This window comes from Crotalus tigris, unplaced genomic scaffold (genome assembly GCF_016545835.1).
Source record: "Crotalus tigris isolate CLP2741 ecotype Arizona unplaced genomic scaffold, ASM1654583v1 scf7180000024506.1728113, whole genome shotgun sequence".
Lineage (NCBI taxonomy): Eukaryota > Metazoa > Chordata > Lepidosauria > Squamata > Viperidae > Crotalus > Crotalus tigris.
This window is the reverse complement of record NW_024100677.1, coordinates 992,887-1,002,546: the sequence shown is the minus strand read 5'-3', so window position 1 is coordinate 1,002,546 and position 9,660 is coordinate 992,887. Positions and strand designations below refer to the sequence as shown.

General features: G+C 33.9%; 1 non-coding gene across 1 annotated transcript; it reads left to right on the top strand.

Moving 5' to 3' along the window:
- Positions 1 to 8,920: 8,920 nt before the first annotated feature.
- Positions 8,921 to 9,037, top strand: LOC120303750. Its single transcript, XR_005555528.1, has one exon. It is a non-coding gene; the product is annotated as a U5 spliceosomal RNA (small nuclear RNA).
- Positions 9,038 to 9,660: the final 623 nt, after the last annotated feature.

Sequence of the window (9,660 nt, the reverse complement as noted above, 5' to 3'; positions counted from 1 at the left end):
CTGGTGCTAATTGTGGAAACTGCTTATATGTAAGACCCAACTAAGCTAAAGAAGAAAAAAGCCTGTCAGTTTCCTGTCAGTTTTCATAGCCTTGAACTTGTATGCACCATTTTCGAGGAAATCATCAGACAACACTTTGAACCTTGTTGATAAAGAACCAGAGGAATTATGGAATGAATTTAAAGTAGTTGTTAGGGATGAGGGTGAAAAGTGATTGGCCAAAAATGAAGAAAGTGAAAAAAGCAAACTGAATGTCAGAACAAACTATGGAAATTGCCAAGAAGGAAAAACCAAAGCCAAGAAAGATAAAAATCTCAGAAAGGTATTTAACAAAAATGTTTCAGAGAGCTGCTTGAAGAGACAAGAAGCCATAATACAACATGTATAAAGATATTGAGGATGGGGATAGACATGATAAAACAGAAGAAAGTCTTTCAAAAAATCTGTAAGCTTAGAAAAAGTTTCCAATCTTGAATTGGTATGCTAAAGGATGACAATGGATAGCAACCAATTCAAAGGTAATCAGGTAAGATGGAAGGAATATTACTGTGCGATAGAGATGTCAACATTTAAAAGACCTCAGAGGACATTCCATACTTACAAGACCCTCTAGTCCTAGAAGATGAAGTTAGATTAGCAGTGCAATTATTGCCAAGTCAGACATCTACAGGAACTGATGGCATAATGACTGAACTACGATAAGCAACAGTAAACTACCGATAAGAATCAGTAAAGGTTCTTACCAAGCTATACCAGCAAATGTGGAGAAGGACACAGTGACCAACAGATTAGAAAAATCAATGTACACTCGAATACCAAAAAATGAACACTTAATAGATTGTGCAAATTATCATACAATATCCTTAACTTCACATGCTAGACTGACTCTAGGTTGGCAAAGAGGTGCAACAAGGCTGAATTCTGTCCCCTTATTGATTTAGCCTATATACTGAATAGATATATAAATTAGGGGAAGCTTATTTGAAAGATGAATGCTGTTTCAAAATTGGAGGAAGAAACATCAATAACTTATACTATGTTGAAGACACTACCCTGATAGCTAAAAATGAAAAGGATCTCTACTAATCAGAATCAAGAAACACAATGAAGAGATGGGAATAAAAATAAAAATAAGAAATTAAAGAGACCGAACTGATGACAACAGTGAAGGAACTATGTTTAAAATCGACTATGAAGATATTGAAGTGGTGGATCATCAACAGTAATGGAACAAGCACCCAAGAAATACACTACTGACTAGCACTTGGTAAATGTTGGAATATTCATGAGCAGGAAGAGTCATGTGGTAACTCAGTCAGCCAATGTGAAGAAAGTGCTACTGAGTCTGTGCAAAAAGGTATTGAGTTAGGAGCTGGATTTTCCAGTCCAGGTTTGTCTCTGTATCGCTCTGTAAGAAGTCTTCAATTGAGCTATGTTGCTGTAAAGAAGCATGTATGGTATTGTAAATATTTTTATATGAATATAAAGAAGTTATTTTGAATCAGCTAAATGAAGTCAACTCTGAGAGCTTCTGATTTATTTTTTCACCAATAGAGAAATTAAAATTCTCTAACAGGTAAAGCAGCCATGAAGATGGTTCATCTGGGACCAAAAAGAAAGGTCTTTTCTGTTGTGGCTCCTCCTTGTGGAGGTATCATCTCCATGGAGATAAAATTGGCCCCCATCTTTGCTGATTTAAAAGTGTTGAATATGGAAAAATATGGAATATGGAAACATATAGTATAATTTTAAAAAGGGAGGAGGGATAAGTTTGTTTGTAACAGTTGTAAAGAACATTAGAAGTCTGCACTGTTTCTCACACTTGGCAAGGTGCAAGAAGCACTATGAATTGACTGTCTGAAGATGATTGGTACTGCACCTTAGATTACTGCAGATCAAAGAACAACACAGTAAAGTTTAAAATGCTCCATAATATTCACTAACCATGTGGTGGTTAGAATGCAGTACTGCCAGTTAACTGCATTCCATTGCCAGGAGTTCAGTCCTGACTGGCTCAAAGTTGACTCAGCCTTCCGTCCTTCCAAGATCAGTAAAATGAGAACCCAGATTGTTGGGGGCAATAAGCTGACTCCTCAAACCGCTTAGAGAGGGTTGTAAAGCACTGTGGAGAGATATTTAAGTCTAAGTGCTATTGCTAGGACAACAGAATGTCATTCTCCTCTTGAAGATGCAAAAACCCATTACTCTTTTGAAGGCCTCTGGAACTGAAGTGGGGAGGGTTTTGATAGTAACCAGAATAACTTTCTTTCTGTCCCCAAGCAGATAGTTGGAGAGGTGTATCTATCACAAAAACAATTATAGGGATCAGCCACAGTTGGATATACCAAGAAAAACAAGTTTATCAGAACAAGTTTTTGTAAGATGGTTCACAGGGATTCTCAGGGGCTGCCACAAAGAAGAGGGAGTCAAGGGCCTGAAGGCAGGACAAGAAGCAACGGATGGAAACTAATCAAGGAGAGAAGCAACCTAGAACTAAGAACAAATTTCCTGACAGTTAGAACAATTATTCAGTGAAACAACCTGTCTCCAGAAGCTGTGAATGCTCCAACACTGGAAGTTTTTAAGAAGAGATTGGACAACCATTTGTCTGAAATGGTATAGGGTTTCCTGCCTGAGCAGGGGGTTGGGCTAGATGACCTCCAAGGTCACTTCCAACATTGTTGTTGTTGTTGTTGTTGTTGGAGCTAAAAAAAAGCCATAGAGGGATACAAAGTAGGCTTTGATTACAAATATTGCCAACCGTCCATTAAGAATGGCTTTTGAAATTTCTGCTAAAAACAAGTGCAGAATTTTCCTAAAAATCAATCAGAAAGGCTTACTTACACATTTTTTGAAAACTAGAACTAAGGTTCACTATCAAAGCTAAAGACAGAAAATTGAAAACTGTTCTTTTGATTTATTCTGATTTTCTCTCATTGAACAATATTTTGTTTGATGGAGACCACAGAAAGATTCCACTTTCTAAAATTCAGTAGGCATTCAAAACTATTATTATTTATTCTCAAAGCATTTTTTTTCAGGTGGATTTCACATTTCCATTTTACTGGCAGCACTGTACATAAAACAGCTGCCAGATAAGAGAAGCTTTTTTAAAAAAAATGTTTGTATGGTGAAAAATGATTTAAAAAGTAAGGAAGCATTAAAATGTAAAGTTACACAGGTAAAAATAATTAACGGCCACCTGTGTGCAAGCTGTCTATCCATCATGCATCAGTCTTAGAAAACTAATAGTGGATTTAATTAATATTCTTATGCAGAGATCTAGCTAACCAAAGCTCATCCAAAATTGACTCAGAATCATTGCTACATATGAGTAACTTATTAAATGATATAAGCTAGCTTTTCCAGCTCATTGCCATCCATATGTAAATGGAAATTGAAACCCAATAATTGGAACATTGGAGAGCATCACATAATGCAATTGTTACCATTTTGAGATATCTTCATCTCAAGACATGGGCATCCATGGGAAGGTTAAATGGTAAAATGTGCATCACATTGCAATGTAAACTCTGCCTATTTTGTACTTGTGCCATAATGTCACATGGAAAGGGAAGAGCTTACCTTTGATGTTATGATATGTATTTCATCATTTTGACAAAATCTCTGCTTGCTACAGGAGTCCCTTTACCAGCATTAAGAAATAGTCTTCTACAATTATATAAAATTATTGAAGCAAATAAAGCTAGACTTGGAAAGATGGAAAAATCTCCAGCTGTCAATATTAGGAAGAATTGCTACAGTAAAAATGAATATGTTGCCAAAGATTTTATTTCTATTTCAAACGATTCCAATAAAACTTGAAACAAAATTTTCTTAAAAGATTTAAATTCGTTGGTTTTGAACTTTATTTGGCAGGGGGAAAAAGCTAGAATTAAAATGAAAACATTACAAGATGCTAAGGAAAATGGAGGTTTTGGGTTGCCGGAATGGACGTTGTATTATCAAGCACTGTGTTAACATGGGTGAAAGAGTGGATAACACTCAGAAATAAAAGGTTATTGTATTTAGAAGGACATGATTTACAATTGGGGTGGCATGCTTTCTTATGGTACAGGAAAAACAGAGTCCATAAGTACTTTCAAAATCATTTTATAAGAAATGCCTTGTTAACATTATGGGAAAAAATTAAAGCTAAAATATATTCAAAAATTCCAGGGTAGTTATCAGCGATGGAGGCATTTATACATCCGAACCTGGTAGACTTTGAAAAATATGGACATATAAAGATATTTTAGATATTGATGGGAAATTAAAATCTAAACAAGAATTGGAAAATCAGGGAATTAACCTGTCCTGGTTAATTTACAGATACAAAGTAGATATGAAAAAGATGTAAAAATGTATGGATTTTACAAGGATCAAACTGTGTTTGATAAGATTTTGTTAACTTCAGATGAGAAATTAATTAAGAAAATGTATAACTTTTTGTTAATTTTAGATATGGAAAGTGAACAAGTGAAAGAAACAATGATAAGCTAGGCAAAAATTTTGGTTATAATATAGAATTAGAAAAATGGCAAATGTTATGGGAGAGAAAATATAAATTAACAATGTCAACTTCATACAAAGAAAATCTGTATAAAATATTTTATAGATGGCACCTTCCACCAGCAAGATTAGCAAAAATGTTTAAAAATATGTCAGATAGATGTTGGAAATGTAAACATAACATAGGCACGTATTACCACATTTGGTGGACATGTGGTAAGGCAAAGGCCTATTGGAAAAATATACATATGTGGTTAGAAAAAATATTGGGCGAACAAAACAACAGATTTTAAACCTGAATTTTTTTTACTAGGCATTATGCCTGAAAAGACTAATAAGCAGAAACTATATTTAATTTTACACATCACTACAGCAGCGAGAATAATTTTTGCACAATACTGGAAGAATGAAGGACTGCCATCAGAGGAAGAAATATTGGAATGTGCAGAGATGGACAGATTAACTATGAGGTTGAAAGATAAAGAATATACAGACTACTATCAAATTTGGAATTTATTTTATTCTTGGTTAGAGAAGAGAATGAAGGATTAGGAATTGAACATGTATTAGCATAGCAAACTCCAAACAACTTGTTGATTGGAAAAATTAACATATGTTGATGAAAAAAAATTAATAAAAAATTTTATATAAAAAAAGAAATAGTTTTCTTAACCTTCTCTAGTGCCATTATGGCTGATGCCCATAATTATGATGTAAAAATAAGTGCAAATCTGTCCAAATTGAATACATTCATCGGGTTAAACTTAAGTGACAATATATTACAAATCCATGAACTTATTTAAAGTGTGATCGACACGCATTCCTGCTTAGTTCCTTATGTGTATGTGCATAAATATGTATGGCATATGTGTGTTTATACGTGCATGCCTTCAAAATACATTAAGAACTTATGGTTCAATTATCTAGTGATGGGTTTCAAATGCAGTCAACAGAAGTCTCAAGTAAACATGAATCGCCAGAGTGAACTACTGACTTGAAGGCCCCAATTATAATATTCTTTCTGCAACTCATTTTCATCAGTAAAATTGTCCTTTCATTCCTTGATTTAACCTCTAAGCCTGGAAGATCTTTACTGCTATAAATAATAGAGGAATATCTCACTTCCAACACAGAAGAAGTGAGAGAGCTGCTGCAAGAGGATTTGCTTGATAGCTTTCTAAAGAATAGTTTTTTATAAACTGGCTGCCTATACATCTACTTTACAAAAGATTATCAACTGAATAAATATTCCCAGGCCATTTTGTCAGGAAATGTTCTATGGTGGTTGCATCTGACATTGTAGGAAGAAGCAGCCATTCCTGGAAAAAAAAGATAACAAAAGATATACAGTACATGCTTTGCAGTAAAACAAATACTGATCTCAAGCTGAGAGTTTGGCTGGTACTGTACCAGGGCAAATTTCAATACCTGACAACCTTGGACACTTACCAAGATCATCTTGATGGGGTCACTGTTGTGAACTGAGCAACCTTTCACATTATTTTGCTGGCTTCACACTCCAAACAGTACAATTAGTCCTGGCTAGTCAGCTTATTAATTTCCCTCCATGCTCCTGATCTAGTATACTCTTAGCACTTTGCAGGAAATAAAAAAAACTAACTAGACACAGCTACCCCTATCTATTGAAACCAAAGAGAACGCAGTGAAAGTGTTATTGAAGTTTATTGAAGGTTATTGAAGTTTAATGTTATAGGAACCTACTATAAAGCAACACCTGAAAGGGAAGAAGTAATAAAATATGGAACTCTAGTCATTTGCTTTATCTAGAACATATGGTTCAATCTGCCTCCAATTATATTAAACAACAAAAGAGGCAATGTTTTAATAGGCTAAAATAGTTTGAATACTTAATATTTAATGTTTGAACATTGGTTCCCATGAACAAAAAGAAGCACATACAATGGCCAAAATAACATTAATAGAAACACAAAACATCTGTTGATTTATTTCTAAAATTCATCATCTTGTCCTAAGTGCAGACTACTTGCAACAGAGAAAGATGCTTAATTTGCATAAGGAGATGGCTCACTAAGAATTATTTTTGTCAACTCAGAATCTGAATTTAATGCTTAATTGTTTCATTTCTGTTGTTCTGGGTTTGGTTTGGTTTTTTAATGGAAAAAGGAAAAGGCACAGCTGTTTATGTCCTATGATATATATTTTTGGAAAACAAAAGAAATAAAGTGTGGTGTTTTTTTTAACCCCATAAATTTCTAATAGAATCTACATGCCATTCCCTAAACAAACTGTTCTGGAGTTTGCAAGAAATATTAACATTAATTTAAATTGCAAATCTGACCTTATTAAAAATGAATTTTCAGAAAGCTATAAACAAGCAGTGTGTGAACTAGTAACAGGGTGAAAACAACAGAATGCATTCTTAACCAGCACTATAATTAAAGTGGGAGAGTATTATTTTCACAAGACTGAAAGTCTCAAAATGGATGAGTAAGATGAGAAAAGCCTAAAGAACTGTCCTGGGGATGGAATATGATGAGATTATAAGACCACTTTAAGAATTGTTCAGGAAAATTATATCCTTGAATTCAATGTAAATCCTGAAGAACAGCTTGAGAATATTACTATACCATTTCTAATGTAACATTCTGAATGTTTTTCCACCCCTACAGCTACTACTTTGCTTCTTAATGTTCAGACACAACCATTAAAATTTACTGTGCTTCCCATGAGAATAAAAGACTGAATGTATATCTGTAATGGACACGGTAAGCCAAGACATTTAAGAATAAAAACCAGGTTAGTTTCTTGGTTTGTGGAAAATCTATACCTGAATCTGCATATCAGGTTGTTTCTTCTTTGCTATACAGCAGCATTTCTCAAACTTGGCAACTTTAAGATATATGGACTTCAACTCCCAGAATTTCCCAGAGTGCTGGCTGGGAATTCTGGGAGTTGACGTTTACACATCTTAAAATTGCCAACTTTGAAATATGCTGCTATTGAGGAACACCATACAGAAAATTCATTTGGTTAAATGACATGCATGACCTCAAGAACACTCTGATTCAAGCTTTGTAGATATCCTGATGCAAATTTCAACACAGCACAAACATTATCACTTGGAAAATTGATAGCAAGAAGGCCAGCATGTAAATTTAATATTTAAAAATAAAAACAAAAAATTAATCACACAGAAAACTGTAAAAACAGAGTCTGTAGTTCAACATCGCTGACAAGAAATAGGGTAAAAAATAAGTAAATATTTAAGTAAGCAAATGTACTAAGTTTAGTCACATAGAAAACTATAAAAACAGAGTCTGTAGTTCAATATCACTGACAAGAAATAGGTAAAAAATATGTAAATATTTAAGTAAGCAAATGTATTAAGTTTTGCGGATTTCTTCATCCATGAGACAGGATTGATGTAGATTAAAATAATTAAATAGCTACTTGGCAGATAAACACACAACCTGGTCTTCTCTATGTTAGGAATAGCTAAATATATTGAATTTTGGTTGGTGCAACAACAACATCCAATTTTTTAAAAAAAATTGCAAATCTTTAGAAACAATTGAAGGGGGAAAACTTAGAGTATAAGAAACAAACAAAATGAGCTTGAGCTCTGTCATGAGAAGGCAATGGTAGTTAAGATTTGATGAGAAGACTCCCACAATTGGTATGCAACTGGAGAAAAAAAAATAGGAATGGAGGGGAAAGGAAAGTTGCAGTGAATGCTAAAAAGTATCTATACTTGCTCAGAAATACAAATGATAAATTTAGTATGGAGAGCATCTAGATTAAAATAAGAGGATAGACTTATGGTTTGGCACGATAGTGCCCGGTTGTGGGATTGAGGATCTCCACATCCCATGCTAATTTCGCCCTGCCAGGGGACCCTAAATGGGTCTAAGTCACCCCGGAGAGGCGGCGAAGAAAAGAAGGGTGCCCTGGAGATTCTGGCAGTCATTCCATTCAATTCGGGGAAAGCCTCCTAGCCCGACAGGAGAAAGGCTGGCCATACTTCACTGACCAGCCCAAGCTACTTGGAGCCAAAGTCCAAAGGCACTAACCAGCACAACAGTGAACAGTGTGCCTGAAACTGGGTGAGGAATTTGATCTTCTCTCTCCTATTTTATACCTAATTTCCTCGAAAAGATCCCCAAGAAGCAAAAAACCTCCCAAAGTGAGAAGGGAGGGGACTATACCCCCCCCCTTCCATAGATGGAAGCAACAAATTAAACTCAGATGGGAAAAATGCAAAATACCACAGTTTGGATAAATTTGAAAACTAAGAAAATTGCTAAAACTTTATACCTGAAAAAGTATTGTTTTTAAAAAATATATAAATATAAATGAAACATAAGATGATTAGAAATGTAGACAAGAGATTATTATTGGAAGAAGAAAGGATCAAGAAATATATTACATACTCTGGTTTCTCTTCAGATCGTATAAATCTTTCGCCTTTTACTAAAGATTTCCATGGAGAGGTCCCTTCCAATATTATTATTATTATTACTATTACTATTATTATATTGATTAATTGGAGAAATTAATTGTTATTTATTGTTTTGAGTATATGAACCCAGACAACACACTAAGCATTAAAGATTGTTATTGTAAAAAATTAACAAAATATATTTATAAATAAAAAATAAATAAATAAAATAAAATAAAATAAAATAAGAGGATGGATTAAGGAACAGATGTGGATGCACTTTCCAAAACCAAATTGAAAACTTTCAAAGAGGCATGAAGTAGTAACAATGGAAAAATGAACTATTCAAGTCTTCTGGTGTTTTTATAAACCAGGTCACCTGCTTAATTAAAATCATAATGCATAATTGAATTTATTTATTTATTAAATTTATCTGCTGTCCATCTCATAGTGAAACGACTCTGGGCAGCTTACAGCATAAAACATTAAAATCATAACATATAAATATATCTAAAACAATAAATATAGAAGTCCTAATTTAGATAAAATCATAATTAAAAGGTGAGGGAGGGGACAGGATAAATTTATCTATTTAAAATATTCCTTCACTGCCTTTTAGGGTTAAAAATATTTCCAATGCAACTCAGGTAAAATAAATATCTTTTTTAAGATATCATACAAACTAATGAAACTCACTGAAAAGCATAAGTCTTCTCTAAGATGCTGAA